Below are 19634 nucleotides of genomic sequence, written 5' to 3' on the forward strand. Positions count from 1 at the left end.
CTACTCATGGTCGCGATTTAGCGAATCAACTCGTCGAGTCATCCTCAGAGAGTTCCTGTGTTTGTTTGGGACAACTCACTTCAACTCGTCCAGTCCCTCTCTGGACTCGGCGAGTTCCTGTGTTTGTTTGGGCCATCTTAACAGATTAAGCCCGTATACTTCATATCTCAACTCCAAACTTCGTATAAACTCTGGAAATACTACTAGAGGGGTAAAATTTCCAACTTTACCCATTAATACCTTTCCTAAAAGGATTAAGCTCAAACCCTAACTCGTTAAGACATAGATTCTTGTCCAAAAGCCACAGTATTCCAAACTAAAGCATACAAACATAGATCTAAGCCTTAGACATCGTTTGGACACATAAAGTTCCTTCCTTTCTCTACATGCAAGGCCTTTTGGGGCTTAAAAGGCCAAAAAGACATTCCATAGCTTGTGTCACAACTAGCATTTTGGCTAGGAAATTCCGTCCTCATAAAAGCAATAACTATTGTATGGCTTGTGCTAACACATTAAAAGGGTATGTGCAATCTCTCCGAAATCTCTCCAAGTATGTGAAATCTCTCCGAAATCTCTCAAAGTATGTGAAATCTCTCCCAAATCACTCCAAGTATGTGAAATCTCTCCCAAATCTCTCCAAGTATGTGAAATCACTCCTAAATCTCTCCAACTATGTGAAATCTCTCACAAATCTCTCCAAGGATGTGAAATCTCTCCCAAATTTCTCCAAGCATGTGAAATCTCTCCCAAATCTCTCTATGTACCTTCCTCAGTCGAAAACAACCTAAAACCGAAGGAGAAAACCCAAAAGGACCCTCTTGGTCCGGAACCCCTCTCTACTTCGGAACTTCTGATGGATTCCGGAATGCCTAGTTGCTTCGGACAATCTCACAAGCCCGGAAGGGTGACTCCAGAATAAGCCCCTCATCCGGAAGAACAAATCCCGCTTCGGAAACTCTTAGCCGGCTTCTCACCTCGGTCCGGACTGCTGGCTTCGCTCCGGAATTCACATGGGCTTCGGAATCCGAGAAAAAACACTCCGGAACTCTTCTGTTGACTCCGGAACCTTGAGAGTGACTCCGGAAATTTGAAACTGACTTCGGACCCTCGCAGGCTCCGGACTCCACTCCGTATTTTTGTCCACTTCGGACTTTTTCGTCATTTTAAGACATTTTGACGTCGGGAATTCCTCTAAACTCGTATTTTTCATATCTTAGACCCCTTAAACCCTCATTTTATGCCAAAATTGATTATTTAAACATATTATATAAAATAATACCCAAGATTTTTAAAAGGATTCTAAGAAGATAAGGGTTGACTCTATGATGCGACATTTCAACAAGTTCCAAGATAATTGCGGATAAACAAGCAATATCCTCCAGATATCCAAGCACACATCAAATCGACTTCTTTTCCTTTATTCAAAAGAAGAACTCCATCTTACTATCCTCACTTTTACTCCATTTTCACTCCCTGGAAGATTTCACCCTCCTTCAAGAGTCCTTTCCTCACCCACTTAACAAACTCTTCAAGAACTAGTGGATGCTCCCAAGTGCATTCAAGTTTCAATCTGATTTCTTCAAAGAAATTTCCAAAATTCTTGTAAGTATCTCCTAATTTGCTAAGTGATCCTTCACATTGTTCTGTTAATATCACCATATTTACACATAAAATTATGTGTTAATATTCTTAGGGCATTCTCAAGTTCAAAGAGTTTATCAAACTCTCCAAGGGTTAGAACTTGGAAACTCCTCATCAATTTGCCAAATCACCCACCAAAACAAACCAAGGTGAGCTTCATACCCCTACTTTTTCGAGATTTCTATTGTTTTTGGGGGAGAAGACAAGTCAAAGTCTTGTGTAAATCATGATCTATTTGCTTTTTGTGTATGCATGTCATCTTACATGTGCTTAAGTATGAAAACCTTTATAAATAGTCCAAAAACTCGAGATTTTGGTTAAGTCTCAAGAGTTTGGATTATATCTCACAAATCACGTTTGGAAGCAAGAACTAGTATGTTACCAAGTATAAGTCACAAATTTTTATAACAACAACTATAAGGATTTGTTTCAATATTTGCTTAAACAAGTTGTTGGGCAAAATATTTTGAAAATGATTAAAGTATGGAAATAATAATATTTTGGATCATTTTTGGCCAAACATAAATACAAGGGTTATCTTGGAATATTATGTCATACCCATGACTTTTTACCAGATTAACAAACTATTTGTGATTATTTATAATTAATTAATATAAATAATTTTATCAACAAAAATATACGAAAACAGAGTTTTCATGACAGAAATATCTGCATGTCATAAACTGCTGTCGTAAAACCTTCAGGAACATAAGTAATGTTCTATATGTCATAAAACAGAAAATGCGTGTCATAACCTGCAGTCGTAAATTTACACAAATTATAACTTGACACTTTTCTCTTGATTAATATGGGCCTGAGCCGACAATTTACAGAAAGGAAAGCCCATTTTTTTTGTCAATTCCGATAATGTTGGGTCATTTTGTTAAACGTTTAAAATGACTTATTTTTCAATAAACGAAATGGAACGAACACGAGCACCCAGTTAACAAGCACAATAAACGATAGGGAACGAGAACGATATTTCTATTCAATGAGTACGAAATTCATTATTTATCTAACGAATAATGGATCTCAAGCGATTGCTCAAAATGTTGTTAATATTCTAGTCAGACAAATCTCAAAAGTACCTAAATATAAAAATATTAGTGTACGTCTAAAGTCCTGTAAGGAGTTATAGCCAGAGTCTCCTGGAGGGAGAGCAGGAATTTGTGTATAGATCTATACGGGGTTGACACCCCGCACCTTCGCTGTTCGCTACAGCTAGACCGGCCAGTCTAGGGTGACAAATGTCTTTTCCAAAACGAGGGCGCCTGAGAAACGCCAAAACAGGCTTCCGTCATATTAGTATGGCTATAACAACTCACTAGAATATGTTATGATAACTAGAAATTTATGCAAGGAAAACCTCATAAATAAATTTTGGCACGTTGTGTTGACTGTCCTACACATGATAGGTGATGGTCCGCATTTGTTGCGTTGACTGTCTTTTTTCATCGCGTAGAATGTCCACAATTGCCATGTTGATTCTTTCATCTAACAAGTATAGAGTCTTAATACTGCTATTTTACAAATCAGAAAACGTAGGACTCTATGGGAAAACATATGTAAACGATTTTGAAAACGCTAACTAACACACACATATGCAAGTATACACAGTTGGACACAAAACTTACGAATATTTTATAGCATAAAATATAGGATTTTCTGGAGAAAACGATTTTATACGATTTCGATAACGATAAACTAGAACGCGCGCTCAATTTTACTCGATAAGAAAAACAAGATTTGCAACTATATTCTCTTTTTGAAAATAGGGGATTTTTTGGAAACGGTTGACTATTACTACACAAAAGAACTATTCTCGAACACAGCTCGCCTTTACAAATTACACTACTTTTCATAATCACTCCTTATAAGAATGAACAAAAGTAACGACATGCACACATATATCCATGATTTTCAAAGCAAGGCTTCAAACGATTTCATAGAAAATATCGGATTTTCTGAAAGTACAATGAGAACGATTCTAAACAAGTGTAAAACTATCTTATACAAAAATGCTTATGAACTCACCAACTTTTTAGTTGTCGCTTTTCAAAACGACTTGTATTCTCAGGGATATAGTAAGCAGGTAACAAGGGATGCGGATGCAGGACTATTTAGCTGTAGTTTGGAATTTTCTGCTTATGTCTCTTTTGTGTAATTCAGAGGACAAATACAATATGTAAACAATGTAAGTTTGTTATCTCAATGTATGATGTTTGGATTGCTCTGTTTCATTTATATTCAATTGTTATGATACTGCACAATGTAGTCACCCGCCTCCGGACGTTTCCGCCGTCTGGTCCGCGGGTGTGACAGATTGGTATCAGAGCATTGTTTATAGTGAACTGGTATATATCTAGCCATACAAGATATACAATTATAAATACAATGGGACTAAAACACACTCTGCCTAAAAGTATAGTTTAAAAAGACAAGTGTTTTATAAAAGTATATATATCTACTAACACAGTATCATACCGAGAAGAAAACAAAGGTAACTAAAGGTTGAATGCTATAGTCAAACCTAGGCAGCTATGTAATCATATATGGGATAAATATAGCCTGATCAACTATATTTATTTGAGATATGACCAACATGTGCTTGGGAGTGATGGTGGTGTTGCAACAAACCTAAAACCTACCAACTATGAGTACAAGAGAATACTAGAATCGAACATCAAGTTTAAAATACTATAGGAGTATTTTAGGATACTATAAACCCCTCCCACACCTAAATTCTCCCCGTATATCTCGTACCTCGATTTTCGCACAAACAATGTAGTTGAAATTCCTCGCCAAGACTTCTACTACCCTATCACGGTAAATTGCGGATAGGGCAAGGAGAGACCAAAAGAAGTCCAAGAGGAAAATCCAGAAGTGGATCCTAAGGAATACCAAGAGATGAATCGTGAAAGGGATGATTCCGACTAAGAAACCAGCATGGATAAAAGCGCCAAGGAAACCCTTGGCGAAGCTCTACCTAATTGATAGTAGATCAGAGACCCTTTCACCTTTCTCTTCCCAGATACATAAACACCCCATATAGGTACTCCTGGAATAGACATACCTAGAAACAAAACGATACCCACACAAAAACAAGTTGAGTAATTGACTCCTATCCAACTCAGGGTGCACCTTCACGAAAGACACCCCGATCCACCATCGACGTGCGCCGAACTCCGATAGCTAACACCCTCACGAATCAAGCATCACCTCCGTTTGGGCCACAAGTAACCCAAATTGACTCCCGGTTTCCAACTCTCTGTCATGGAGTAATGGAGACCGTAAAAAAAGCCCAGTACGCAACAATGTAAATCCGATCCCCCACAAGTAACAAGAACGCCATTCTAAATGCCTTACGAAACCCACAAGTAGGACTAGAAAACTTTGCAGACCATATACACCCTTTGAACAAGGAAATGGTCATTTGGAGACCACAACTCATCGGAGTCAAGGGTAGGGTAGCCTTAGCAGTGTAAAGAACACAAAAAGGGCACCCATAGTATAAGTGAAATGGCCAAGCACTTTGTGCGCTAAAAGAGAATCACCGCACTACTCCCCTTAGGTTCATAATGCCTTTAATCGCAACCAGTAGTAGTAAACCAAGATGAGTACGCCCTCCAAGAATCCATACAACCAAATCCGCTAACTACATTGCTAACTATGTGCTATTTTGACAGACTTAACGTCATACAATATATGTTTCCACTCTATACCATAACTGCATCATGGGGATGTAGGTTGACACAATTAGCACCAGTAAGTTAATATTACACGAGTAAACCTACTTGAAATTAACTACGAGTACTTACGAGCTCACCTTTCGTGTGCAACAGAGTCATGTCTTCTCATGAAGATAACCAGTACCCTGACGGTGCACCGGTCCTACGAATAGACTCCGCCACTTTCCAAGCCACTGTAACAGCTGCCGTGGCAGCCGCCATGACATACTTCAATGCCAACAGCACGAATGAAAATGGAAGCAGTATCGATAAATTCAACCGTAAAAACAACTAGGGAAACCAACGAAGAACAACTCGCCAATGCACCCTAAAACCTAAACCTAAGCTCAAGAAACGAAAGTTCGGAAACGAAAAAGGATGCAGTTCGACTCAAAGGCTTACTAAAAGACAACAAGCGGGATCAGTCCTTACCCCTACTAACCCTACTCCTCCCCCATTGAGACAATCATACCTTGGGAACAATCCACCCTGCAACAAGTGCAAATACCATCATTGGGGAGCCTGCCAGACATTTTGTTGCAAAAGGTGCAACAAGATGGGACACACCTCCCGCTACTGTAGGGCTCCGGCCCCATGCGTCACTCCAACCCTTAACCTAGAATTAAGTCCAGTTTGTCACAAGTGCGGTGCAACAGGACATTTCAAGAGAGATTGTCCAACAGAGATGACTAACGAAAGAGTCGACAATTATACAGGAAGAGACGACGGAACCCTATCGCAGTTTTTGGTACGTTCCACGATAAACTTTAGGCATCGAATTATCACAAAAAGTTTTTGTCAATTAATATATATATATATATATATATATATATATATATATATATATATATATATATATATATATATATATATATATAATTCAAAAACTATTTCCCCATTTGAGCAAATCCTGTAAGTCACAGAGAAACTAGAGATCCTAGTGAAGGGACCATGATGGTTCCATATGAACGATAGTATCATACATAGTTAGGATTCCACAAACTAAGAGCGTGCGATCCCGCCTTATTTTCTGTCCCTGGGATGAATAGCGATTAGGACAGAACCCCGCAGTCAATCACCTTTAAAAATCCAAAGTATGTACAGTTAGGTCACATCCATCTATAGTAGAAAAACTGAGCGGAATTTGGATTTCAAATTGCCTTGCTTTATAGCAGTGCCCTTGCGACATTAGAACACCTAACAAGCAGAAACAAGATAGACCCAATGGTAACAACGAAAAAGAAACTAGCAACGATAAGAACATGAACATTAGAACACCTAACAAGCAGAAACAAGATAGACCCAATGGTAACAACGAAAACGAAACTAGCAACGATAAGAACATGAACATTAGAACACCTAACAAGCAGAAACAAGATAGACCCAATGGTAACAACGAAAACGAAGCTAGAAACGATAAGAACATGAACATTAGAACACGTAACAAGCAGAAACAAGATAGACCTAATGGTAACAACGAAAACGAAACTAGCAACGGTAAGAACATGAACATAGAACACCTTGTCATTCCTAGCAATCAATACACCCCAAATCGACGTAACACCTGTTGTAACAAGGAGTCCAAAGTCATCAATTGGCACGGACAAACTTGATTATCACCTCACAAACTCCGAGCACTACAAATAGACTTCCATCCTACTCAACCGAATAACCAAACTCTTTCAGCCAGTAACAACGAATCCCTAGCAACCACACACCTAAGTCCTGGTGTAAGAAATACCACACCCTTCCCTAGCCCCAATAAAGATGGAAAATCAAGAAGCAAAAGACCTCAAGGGAATCTGAAAGGCTTCCGACCTTTCTCAAGAGATTCCCAAGGATCCCTTTGGAAACCTCAACCAAGTGCTAAGCGGACATAAAATCACCTCGACTCCTGGAAACACCCCAACAACCAAACACCCGATACCACTTAGCACGGTCTCAAGAACAGATAGTGTCTGATCACGAGATCGGCATAATAGATAAAGGAAACATCAGACCCAGTCCCTAACCGCAGGAAGCACCTATCTAACTCATAAGAAAGAAAGACGAAACTACCATAGGCGCCACCGAATACGAATAAGCCAAACAAACCCATCCTCAAGGAATCGATACTCCCTACCCTGAATCGGAGACATGTTCAACCAACAACGAGGACTGGCAGAGGCCGACTCGAAAAACCATAGAAAGAAAACTCCCAAGATAATCTAATACTCATAAGGTCAACTACATCACACAAACTCAACCTTGGTGACCATAGTGACAACTCTTAAGCCCAGAAAACTTTACTTCTAGGACACCAAGATCCCGATCTCTAGAAGACCATTCGAAAGTCCTCGCCAAGATAGGCCCGATAACTCATAGTCTCCGATTAATCAAAGGACCCAGGTTCGGACATTTCACCTTCCATGTGTTCAACACTCATAAGTATCAGACCATAGAAACTCTAGAAATCCCACCTATCGAGGTCAAGGTAAACAAGAACCCACACCCCGTAGAGAAGCATGTGTAATGGACATTGACAAAGTTTGGGATACCCACCTAACTCTAATTGAGTATTCATATAACAACAAATACCACTCGAGCATAGGAGTTGCACCCCTTGAAACCCGGTGTGGCCAGAGGTGTAGATCATCCTCTGTTGGGCTGAGATAGGAGATACCCAGCCGGCAAGATGGCAAACGCCTAATAGCATACTCACTAGACCCGAGATTATTCGAGAAACCACGGAAAGGATAGTCCAAACCCAAGCACGACTCCAAACATCGTAACACCGACAAAAGAACTATGCAGATAACATCTTAAAACCTTGAAAACCCAAGTAGGAAATCAGGGTATTATTTAAGAACTCCCCTCGGGGAAGAATGACACGAGTTGAAAGGAAAGGTAAACTAAATCCCCAATGCATCAGACCATTCGAGATCCTTTCACGGATCGGTCCGGTAACCTACAAACTCCAACTACCCTCCGAGTTTAGTGACGTACACCCTGTATTCCATGTAGGTGCCTATCGGACAAAACCCTCCCAGTTCCATTAAACAAGACTAAAGTGAACTAGAACCTACTAATCATTGATCAGCCTATCAAGTCAATGAACGGAAAGGTTAAGTACACAAAACAAAGCCGCATCCCCATTGTGAAGGTTCGAGAGAACGCTAGACGTGAGCCGGAATTCACTTGGGAACACGAAGACCAGAAAAAACAAAAGTACCTTCACCTATTCCCATATTCAGGACCCTATCTATCGAAAGAATTTTGGGACGAAATTCCCTCTAACGGGGGGATGATGTCACAACTAGCACTTTGGCTAGGAAATTCCGTCCTCATGAAAGCAATAACTATTGTGTGGCTTGTGCTAACACATTAAAAGGGTACATTAAGGTTCCTAATGGACCATGTAAAGCTAGAATGCAAATCTCTCCAAGTATGTGAAATCTCTCCCAAATCTCTCCAGGTATGTGAAATCTCTCCTAAATCTCTCAAAGTATGTGAAATCTCTCCCAAATCTCTCCAAGTATGTGAAATCTCTCCAAGTATGTGAAATCTCTCCCAAATCTCTCCAAGTATGTGAAATCTCTCCTAAATCTCTCCAAGTATGTGAAATCTCTCCCAAATCTCTGCAAGTATGTGAAATCTCTCCCAAATCTCTCCAAGTATGTGAATTCTCTCCCAAATCTCTCCAAGGATGTGAAATCTCTCCCAAATCTCTCAAAGCATGTGAAATTTCTCCCAAATCTCTCTATGTACCTTCCTCAGTCGAAAACAGCCAAAACCGAAGGAGAAACCCAAAAGGACCCTCTTGGTTCGGAACCCTCTTGGTCCGGAACCCCTCTTTACTTCGAAACTTCTGATGGATTCTGGAATGCCTAGTTGCTTCGGACAATCTCACAAGCCCGGAAGGGTGACTCCGGAATAAGCCCCTCATCCGGAAGAACAAATCCCGCTTCGGAAACTCTTAGCCGGCTTCTCACCTCGGTCCGGACTGCTGGCTTCGCTCCGGAATTCGCATGGGCTTCGGAATCCGAGAAAAAACACTCCGGAACTCTTCTGTTGACTCCGGAACCTTGAGAGTGACTCCAGAAATTGGAAACTGACTTCGGACCCTCGCAGGCTCCGGACTCCACTCCGGATTTTTGTCCACTTCGGACTTTTTCGTCATTTTAAGACATTTTGACGTCGGGAATTCCTCTAAACTCGTATTTTTCATATCTTAGACCCCCTTAAACCCTCATTTTATGCCAAAATTGATTATTTAAATATATTATATAAAATAATACCCAAGATTTTTAAAAGGATTCTAAGAAGATAAGGGTTGACTCTATGATGCGACATTTCAACAAGTTCCAAGATAATTGCGGATAAACAAGCAATATCCTCCAGATATCCAAGCACGCATCAAATCGACTTCTTTTCCTTTATTCAAAAGAAGAACTCCATCTTACTATCCTCACTTTTACTCCATTTTCACTCCCTGGAAGATTTCACCCTCCTTCAAGAGTCCTTTCCTCACCCACTTAACAAACTCTTCAAGAACTAGTGGATGCTCCCAAGTGCATTCAAGTTTCAATCTGATTTCTTCAAAGAAATTTCCAAAATTCTTGTAAGTATCTCCTAATTTGCTAAGTGATCCTTCACATTGTTCTGTTAATATCACCATATTTACACATAAAATTATGTGTTAATATTCTTAAGGCATTCTCAAGTTCAAAGAGTTTATCAAACTCTCCAAGGGTTAGAACTTGGAAACTCCTCATCAATTTGCCAAATCACCCACCAAAACAAACCAAGGTGAGCTTCATACCCCTCCTTTTTCGAGATTTCTATTGTTTTTGGGGGAGAAGACAAGTCAAAGTTTTGTGTAAATCATGATCTATTTGCTTTTTGTGTATGCATGTCATCTTACATGTGCTTAAGTATGAAAACCTTTATAAATAGTCCAAAAACTCGAGATTTTGGTTAAGTCTCAAGAGTTTGGATTATATCTCACAAATCACGTTTGGAAGCAAGAACTAGTATGTTACCAAGTATAAGTCACAAATTTTTATAACAACAACTATAAGGATTTGCTTCAATATTTGCTTAAACAAGTTGTTGGGCAAAATATTTTGAAAATGATTAAAGTATGGAAATAATAATATTTTGGATCATTTTTGGCCAAACATAAATACAAGGGTTATCTTGGAATATTATGTCATACCCATGACTTTTTACCAGATTAACAAACTATTTGTGATTATTTATAATTAATTAATATAAATAATTTTATCAAGAAAAATATACGAAAACAGAGTTTTCATGACAGAAATATCTGCATGTCATAAACTGCTGTCGTAAAACCTTCAGGAACATAAGTAATGTTCTATATGTCATAAAACAGAAAATGCGTGTCATAACCTGCAGTCGTAAATTTACACAAATTATAACTTGACACTTTTCTCTTGATTAATATGAGCCTGAGCCGACAATTTATAGAAAGGAAAGCCCATTTTTTGTCAATTCCAATAATGTTGGGTCATTTTGTTAAACGTTCAAAATGGCTTATTTTTCAATAAACGAAATGGAACGAACACGAGCACCTAGTTAACAAGCACAATAAACGATAGGGAACGAGAACGATATTTCTATTCAATGAGTACGAAATTCATTATTTATCTAACGAATAATGGATCTCAAGCGATTGCTCAAAAGGTTGTTAATATTCTAGTCAGACAAATCTCAAAAGTACCTAAATATAAAAATATTAGTGTGCGTCTAAAGTCCTGTAAGGAGTTATAGCCAGAGTCTCCTGGAGGGAGAGCAGGAATTTGTGTATAGATCTATACGGGGTTGACACCCCGCACCTTCGCTGTTCGCTACAGCTAGACCGGCCAGTCTAGGGTGACAAATGTCTTTTCCAAAACGAGGGCGCCTGAGAAACGCCAAAACAGGCTTCCGTCATATTAGTATGGTTATAACGACTCACTAGAATATGTTATGATAACTAGAAATTGATGCAAGGAAAACCTCATAAATAAATTTTGGCACGTTGTGTTGACTGTCCTACACATGATAGGTGATGGTCCGCATTTGTTGCGTTGACTGTCCTTTTTCATCGCGTAGAATGTCCACAATTGCCATGTTGATTCTTTCATCTAACAAGTATAGAGTCTTAATACTGCTATTTTACAAATCAGAAAACGTAGGACTCTATGGGAAAACATATGTAAACAATTTTGAAAACGATAAACTAACACACACATATGCAAGTATACATAGTTGGAAACAGAACTTACAAATATTTTATAGCAGAAAATATAGGATTTTCTGGTGAAAACGATTTTATACGATTTCGATAACGATAAACTAGAACGCACGCTCAATTTTACTCGATAAGAAAAACAAGATTTGCAACTATATTCTCTTTTTGAAAATAGGGGATTTTCTGGAAACGGTTGACTATTACTACACAAAAGAACTATTCTCGAACACAACTCGCCTTTACAAATTACACTACTTTTCATAATCACTCCTTATAAGAATGAACAAAAGTAACGACATGCACACATATATCCATAATTTTCAAAGCAAGGCTTCAAACGATTTCATAGAAAATATCGGATTTTCTGAAAGTACAATGAGAACGATTCTAAAGAAGTGTTAAAATATCTTATACAAAAATGCTTATGAACTCACCAACTTTTTAGTTGACGCTTTTCAAAACGACTTGTATTCTCAGGGATCTAGTAAGCAGGTAACAAGGGACGCGGATGCAGGACTATTTAGCTGTAGTTTGGAATTTTCTGCTTATGTCTCTTTTGTGTAATTCGTAGGACAAATACAATATGTAAATAATGTAAGTTTGTTATCTCAATGTATGATGTTTGGATTCCTCTGTTTCATTTATATTCAATTGTTATGATACTGCACCATGTAGTCACCCGCCTCCGGACGTTTCCGTCGTCTGGTCCGGGGGTGTGACAACTTGCATGGGAGCTATAATGGCATAAAGTTTGCACCTTTATGCCATAACAACCCTTAATGATTCCAGATCTGAAGGGATCCTTGCTTGAGACGTCCATGTCCCATAGATCAAAATTCTTGAACCAAAACTCTCATAAAATGGACATAAGGAGATCTAATGAACTAATAGCCAAGATAGAGACTTGATTACCAGAAAATGGTGAGGATGGAATGTTGTTTCTGGATCTACTAGATTCCTTCTGAATCCTGAAGCTTCTCCTCTCTTCACTAGCTTCAAAACACACCAAGTACACTCAAAAATGGCTCACAAGCTCATGGAAGGCACTAGGGTTTCGTGGATTAGGGTTTGGACAATGGAGGCTGTAAAGGAGGCCATAGGTGTCGGTTAAAAATGCTTAAATAGGGTACAAAACCCAGATTTAGGGTTTTCCCAAGCCCAAACCAACTCGTCGAGTTGGTCCTCCCCGACTCGGCGAGTAGGTCCTTCCACCCGTGTCCTTGATTTGCTTCTACTTTTCGAGTTATCCTCCTTGGACTCGGCGAGTAGACCTTCTTTACTTGGGGTTTTTCTTCCTTTAATTAGCCTTCTGGATTCCGGGTGTTACACACCACCCACTACCACCTCGGGTAGTGGTGGTCAACGGCGGCTCACGGTGGTGGTTATGGTTCTAGTCCAATTATGTCTAAGCATCCCAAAAGCAAGCTAAACACAAGCAAAAGCATACCGCCACCCAACACGGCGGCTGATGCCGGCGGAAGGCGGCAGCCACCACCCCACGGTGGTGGTTATGAGTTTTCCTGATTACACTAATCACTAATTACAATTTTACAATGCATTAACCCAAAGTAAACACACACACAACAAGGTAAACTCTCACACACACAACCGCCCTTGTGGTGGCCGGCAGTGGTACATGGTGGCAGCCACTACCTCATGGTGGCGGTGGTGGTGGCTTTTCTCGAGAATTCCGGCTAAACAAAGCACCCCAAACCCCACTTCACTGAAATAAACACACACAAACACTCTTTGCCCGGAACAGTAACACAACCACCCACCTACCTACCTGGTGACGTACAGTGGCGACGATGGCGCGAGATGGAGGCTGCAGCGGCCGTTTGCGATGGAAGCGGCGGTTAACGGCGGTCATGGTTGGGTGTTATACTGAAACAATGGGGAAGGAGAAGCTGAGACTACAACGATAGCAACACGTCGGGCTTGGAGGAGGACGGAGACGGAAAAATGCCCCACTTTCAACCGAGAACGGCGACGGCTCTACCACGACGTCTACCAGACAGAAGGTGGCGATGGGCGGTTGGAGTAGCACCGGTGACGGGTATCGCTCGCCTGTAGATGACGACAACGGGCAGAGGAAGAAGATGACGGAGGAGTGGTGACAGCGAACGCCGTTTACAACTTCAAGGTTCGGTCTCGGCGATTCATTCGGCGGCCCAAGACGCCCGGCAGCAACGTTGTGGTGACGTCCGATGGCTAAACTGCTGGTGGTTGAGTGGTGGTCGGTTACGACAAGGTGGCGGCTGGAGGACTCCCGATGATGGCGGCTGACCACCCTAGGGTTAGGGTTTGGAGAAGGTGATGGGTTTATACCCGATTACATGAGATCTTTGGCCATAATTCGCTTTCAGTCCCTTCCATCAATTCCTTTCAACTTAAGCCCAAAACTTACACTTTAGCCCCTGCCTCCATAAAATCTTTTCAACTTTAATCCAATATTTACCATTCAACCCCCCTCTTCAAGATTTTATTTCAATTTAAATCCAGAATTTACCAAACCACCCTCTACCTCCAAAATTCTTTACAAACTAATCCGAGAATTACATTTTAACCCCCGAATAATCCAAATTGTAACATTTGGCTCCCCTAACTCTCAATTATGACTTTTTAACCCCCAAAACCAACGCCTTGCTAAATTATTCCGCATTTAGGGCTACTATTTATTCATTTATTTTATCTATTTATTTATTTAATAAACATGATGTTACACTTTCCCGTGCCACCATCTTCAGATATGTCGACCCATGCCCTTGCTAACTCAACTTCTTCTTTTTGTGTCCGTGTTCTCGGATCATCCTTCCCTTTCTTTTGTTGTTGTTGTTCTTCGTGTTCTTCGTGTTCAGTTGAGGTGTGCATGGCGGTTGGGATGGAAATTGGGTTTGAGATGGTTGGGTTTGAGGTTGAGATTGGAAATGGAATTGTTGGGACATTTGGAATTGTGAATAATAGCTAGGAACACCATCCATTTGTGGCCGGTAAGGTGGTGGTGATGACGAATCGTAGCCGAAAGTGCGTAGGCGTTGTTAACATTTTGGTTTGGAGCATTTTGTTTGAAAGAGTTTGGATTGTTGTAAGAAGACATTTTCAAAGAAAAAATTGTTGTTGAGAGTGTATAGTGTGGTGATTCTTTGAAAATGTGATTTGTATATATAGTAGATTAAAAAAGAAAAAAAAATGAAATATGCCAAAACTAGCCGCTGCCGACCGTTTGGCAACGTTCCATTCTTAAAATCGCCACAAAAATCACACGTTTGCCATCGGTAAAGGACCACCGCCGGTGAAATCCCCTTCACGGCGCGGTGTTCACCGGCGGTGAAAGGGCGCCACGTCGGACACCGCCGGTGTCCCCTCTACGATACCGTTTAGCCTAACAATCAAAATCCCCGATGTCAAAAACACCCCCTCCCCCAAATGACGATTGCCAGAACTAGCAATTGTTATTTTATTTGACTGTTGGTAGAGTAAGTCGCTCACACTTTTAATCTCAATTAAAACATCCACTTAACATAGACCCTTACTCGTGAATTTTGAAATTAAATTCCTTAAATTAAATTCTTGAGTATTTATTAATTTCATTATTTTACAACTAAAAATAGAATGTTGATATAATCATTTATAAAAGTCAATTTTTTTGTATGTGTAGTGAAATGATTATACAAGATTAAAGTGAAAAGTAATTATTGGCAGCGAAAGTGATATTGGTGATGTTTGATAGGAAAAGTGGGTCATATATGTTTTGCTCTTTGCATAAATATGTTTCATAATCAGCCATTAAACTGGAAAGGCCGAATATTCATTGGCCAAGGAGAGGATGACAACATATAGGTGTTTCTTTGTGCACAAATAATGAATATAAGGGCGCATATATAATCTTTCTTTTGCATAAAAATAAAATAAAATAATCAGCATCATCTTTTGGTGAAAACTATTGTATCTTACCGATTAAAAGTGGTAATGTAGTGCAACAAACATTAATCTAAGATGTATTTTAAATATTTTTATTTTCTAAAACATTTTATTTAATTTCACTTTTATATCAAGATTGTCAAAGATATATACACTCAATTGTTTACATATCTTTTCTTTGATGTTATTTAATTTTAATTTTGGATTTTCTAACCTCAAAAATCATAACTTCAAATTTCTATCCCCTTATCTTTAGAGAAATGAGAGGCAATGACAAGGTGCAAGAACTAAAGGGGTGGGTGGGTGGGGTGGGGTGGGGAAGCTATCCACCATCAACAAAGGGGTGATCTAGATGTGTTCACTTTTGTTTGATTTGAACTCTATCTTGGATTCAACCTCAACAAAATTCAAAACTTGAGTTGCATATTGATTTAAACTCCATCTTGACACAAAAGATGATTTGTTTCTTTGACTTTCCGAAAAGGTCAAACCTCAATTACCCATAATCCAATTGTCTAAATAAAGAATCCAATGTCTATAACTTTAATTAAAATTTTAGGTTATTTCATAGATTTAAACCAAGGGGAATAAGAGGTTCTGCCATTTAAGGACAGTTATGTCCTATATCTTTAAGGACAGTTGAAGGAGAAAGAGGAAGGGATTGATTTTGCATTATTTAGAGGTATCTATAGTATACTGCTGTACCCAATTGGGAAGGGCTCTGTTGATCACTACTACAGGACTAGATGTCCCAATGTATGTCTGCATGTGCATGAAACTTGACCTATCAAAGGGCCATGGGTCCTACACAAACCAATAACTCTAAATTTCACTAAAAAGATCCAAGGCAATCTCATCACCATGAGCATCTCTCCACTTGTCTCATTACTTGGGACATTTTGCAATTTGCAAAACAGCAAAAAAAAAACCACGAATTTTCTAAAATAAAAAATACATATCTTTTACAAGATACACGTTCACGTTCTTGCATGTTTATCCTAACAGTAAGTACATAAAGATCCATAAGCGCAATGCTCATCATATTCCTTGTTTTAGCTAGGACATAATCATGTTGGCAGCGGAACTGGTTGATACTGCATTCTGTCTTGTATGTTTGCTCTAACAATAAGGTGTAAGATTTTCTAAATGAGATCGTATGTTCAGTATTGGGCATTATCTTCCTTGCTTTAGGACATTCATGCTGGCTGTGAGACTGGTTGGTAAGGGCGTATACATGACACAGATGACATGTACTTTTTTTTTTTTACTATTTTGTGTAGATCTATTATCGAGTTACGTTCATGGAATCGTGAAAAGGGACACAAAAGAAACAAAAATTCGAAAACCAACCAAGAAAGAACCAATTTTTATCCGATCCAAAGCTTTCTTTATAAGCAAATTCACTACTAAAACATGTATTCAATGATAAAGACAATTTCAAACATCAAAAAGATAGCCCATGAAAGAGCAATAGAAAACTCAAAAAGAAGCTTCTTGAAAATGTCCCCATCTCTCCCTTTCAATCCCCAAATATTGAGTATGATATATCATTAGAGAAAAGGGTGTTCCAAAAAAATAACAAAAAACAAAAACCTAATAATCATCTAATAATCCAAACAAACATGATCATACGTCTCATACATCAATACAATTATAATGTTCAAGAAGCCTATTGGCTTCCCGAAGACCACTGAAATAAGCACCATGAGTCGTGGAATAATGAGTTCTATGTGTTGCTTCCCCTGCAAAAAGAATCTGAAGTGGTGAACAACCATTTGTCAATGGCTCCGCTAGTGAATCCATGTCTTTGCTACTTGATCCAACGGCTATAAAACTATATGATCCCATAAACAACGGATCACTCCCCCATCGACTTTTCAAAACTTTATCAAATTTGCAACTTTTGATCGCATTTCCGTTGCATTTTTTATACGACAAGAAGCTAGAAATAGTTGTGGAGACCTCATCAAGAATCACTTCATCCGGAAGTGCTTCAAGCTTATGTGCTTCATCACCTGCAAACCAAGATAATAACACGCTCGACTTCTCATAAATTGGTGACAAAGAAGAAGTTTTTCTGATCCACCATGGAATTTTAGGGTTCTTGAGTTGATCATCGGATTTATGGAACACCATTTGTAAGAAGGGAAACCGATCAAGTTCAGGATCTGGGCTTAGTTTCAAGAAAAGCTTGTTGACGACACCATACCCGAGTCTTGAAATGGCTTCAATCTTGTAATTTGGGAGTGGGGGATTGAATTTGAAAATACCCGAATTGGAATCGGAATCCGTGATTCCGGCTTTGAGAACTCCTAATGAAACGGTGACTATAACATGGTTTGCTGACATGGTTGTGCCGTCAAGAAAATGAATCTTTACGGGTCTTGAACCCGAACCGGGATCGGAATCGGAACCGGAACCGGAATCGGAATCGGAATCGGAGTCGGAATTGGAACCGCATTCAGGGTGCCACTCGATATCATGAACTTTCTTGCCTAATTGAATAACACCAGATGGTAAAACAGATGCTAATGATTCAATAATGCTCGAATAACCTTTAGCGATGGTGATTTCTTCACCAGGGAACATAACATACTCACTTTCGGCTATGTAATCAAGATTATGTAAATCATTAGCAGCTGTAAAAGTTCTTTGGGTGTTTTCATGCATTGCGAAAATCGATTTTTCTAATGATTTCCTATTCCAATCCCCACAACCATTAACCTCGTTTCTTGATTTTAGTTTCTGGTAAGATTCCAGACCTTTTTCAAGAAAAGACCCGACACTTGTAATCCCACCAAGATTATCTTCAATTCCATCTGGTACTACTGATTTCTTTTTCCCTTGAGCAAAATCCATTAAACTGAAAAAAAGATTTGAAATCGGGTCAACAAGAGATGGATTTAACACATACCCATTTTCATCAATGGTGATTGGATCATCAAGGAATCCATTCATGCACTCCCATGGTTTCTCTGATTCCAACGAACCGATTTCTTGAGCAATCTTGTGAACTGGGCTGCCTCCAATTCCATGGATCCAAGTAGCTCCCATCTCAATTCTGTCACCACCGAACTCCGAGGTGTTAATCCTTCCTCCAATTCTATTCCCGCCTTCAACAACACAAACCTCAAATGCACCATTTTTTGCACAGGATTTGTACAGCTTGTTTGCAGCTGTCAACCCTGCCATTCCCGCCCCAATTATCACTATTCTTGGCTTCTTTATAACCATTTTGCCTAAAAACTTGTGATAATTTCTGGGTTTTCAAGAAAGAAAGATTTTATTTGCAGAAAAGATTGTGTGTTTGAGCTTATGACACTGTGAACACAGAGAGGGTTTTCTTTTTTTTTTTCTCTTTGTTTTGAGTGAAAAAGAAACAAGGATGAGAGTGGTGATGAGTGATGAGGTTAAGTTTTAAACGAAGAAGAGAACATAAAAATAATACTTCGTGTTGAAGAAGCACCTAATTCTTTTATTTTTGGAGGACCCAAGAATTTCTTTAACAAAAGAATCTTTAGATTATTTTGAAGTTGTTAATGGTACTTAAGTTAAATTAAGTTGTATTTTATTTACATTATTATTGGTTAAAATTAAACATTTTTATGTTTTGTGAAAGGAAATTACAAAAAAGTACTTTAAAATATGTTTTTGAATAAATGTTTTTTATTTGGAACTGGAAGAGGCAATAATCCCTTCAATGACAACCAATATATTTCTGTCTTTTTGAAAGAAACTAAGGCATACTATATTCGAGAAAGAAGAAGATAACAAAAAGTATGAAAATTTAAATAGTTGCCAAAGATTTGATTTCAATTATCGAAACAAAGCTAGGGCTATGTTTTCTTTTTGTTTGGACATTGCTTACTATGATGTATGGCCAGATTAACATACAGTTTTAATAAAATCTTGACATATGAATACAACAAAACACTCATAGTTACTATAAGATCCTGACATATGCATCATTGTTTCTTTTACAGTTTGTTACACAATAAATTAGAATTTTTTAAGGTTGATTGACTGTATAGCAACTAACTGTTTCATTTTATTTTTGATGATATAAGCAAGGGAAATTGAGTAAACGAATTAATTGTATAGTTTTA

General features: G+C 38.9%; 1 pseudogene; it reads right to left on the minus strand.

Moving 5' to 3' along the window:
• Positions 1-17001: 17001 nt before the first annotated feature.
• LOC145117467 (putative polyamine oxidase 5 pseudogene) lies at positions 17002-18957 on the minus strand (annotated as a pseudogene).
• Between the last annotated feature and the right edge of the window lie 677 nt (positions 18958-19634).

This window comes from Lactuca virosa, chromosome 5, assembly GCF_052849685.1.
Source record: "Lactuca virosa cultivar CGN04683 chromosome 5, Lactuca_virosa_CGN04683_v6, whole genome shotgun sequence".
NCBI lineage: Eukaryota > Viridiplantae > Streptophyta > Magnoliopsida > Asterales > Asteraceae > Lactuca > Lactuca virosa.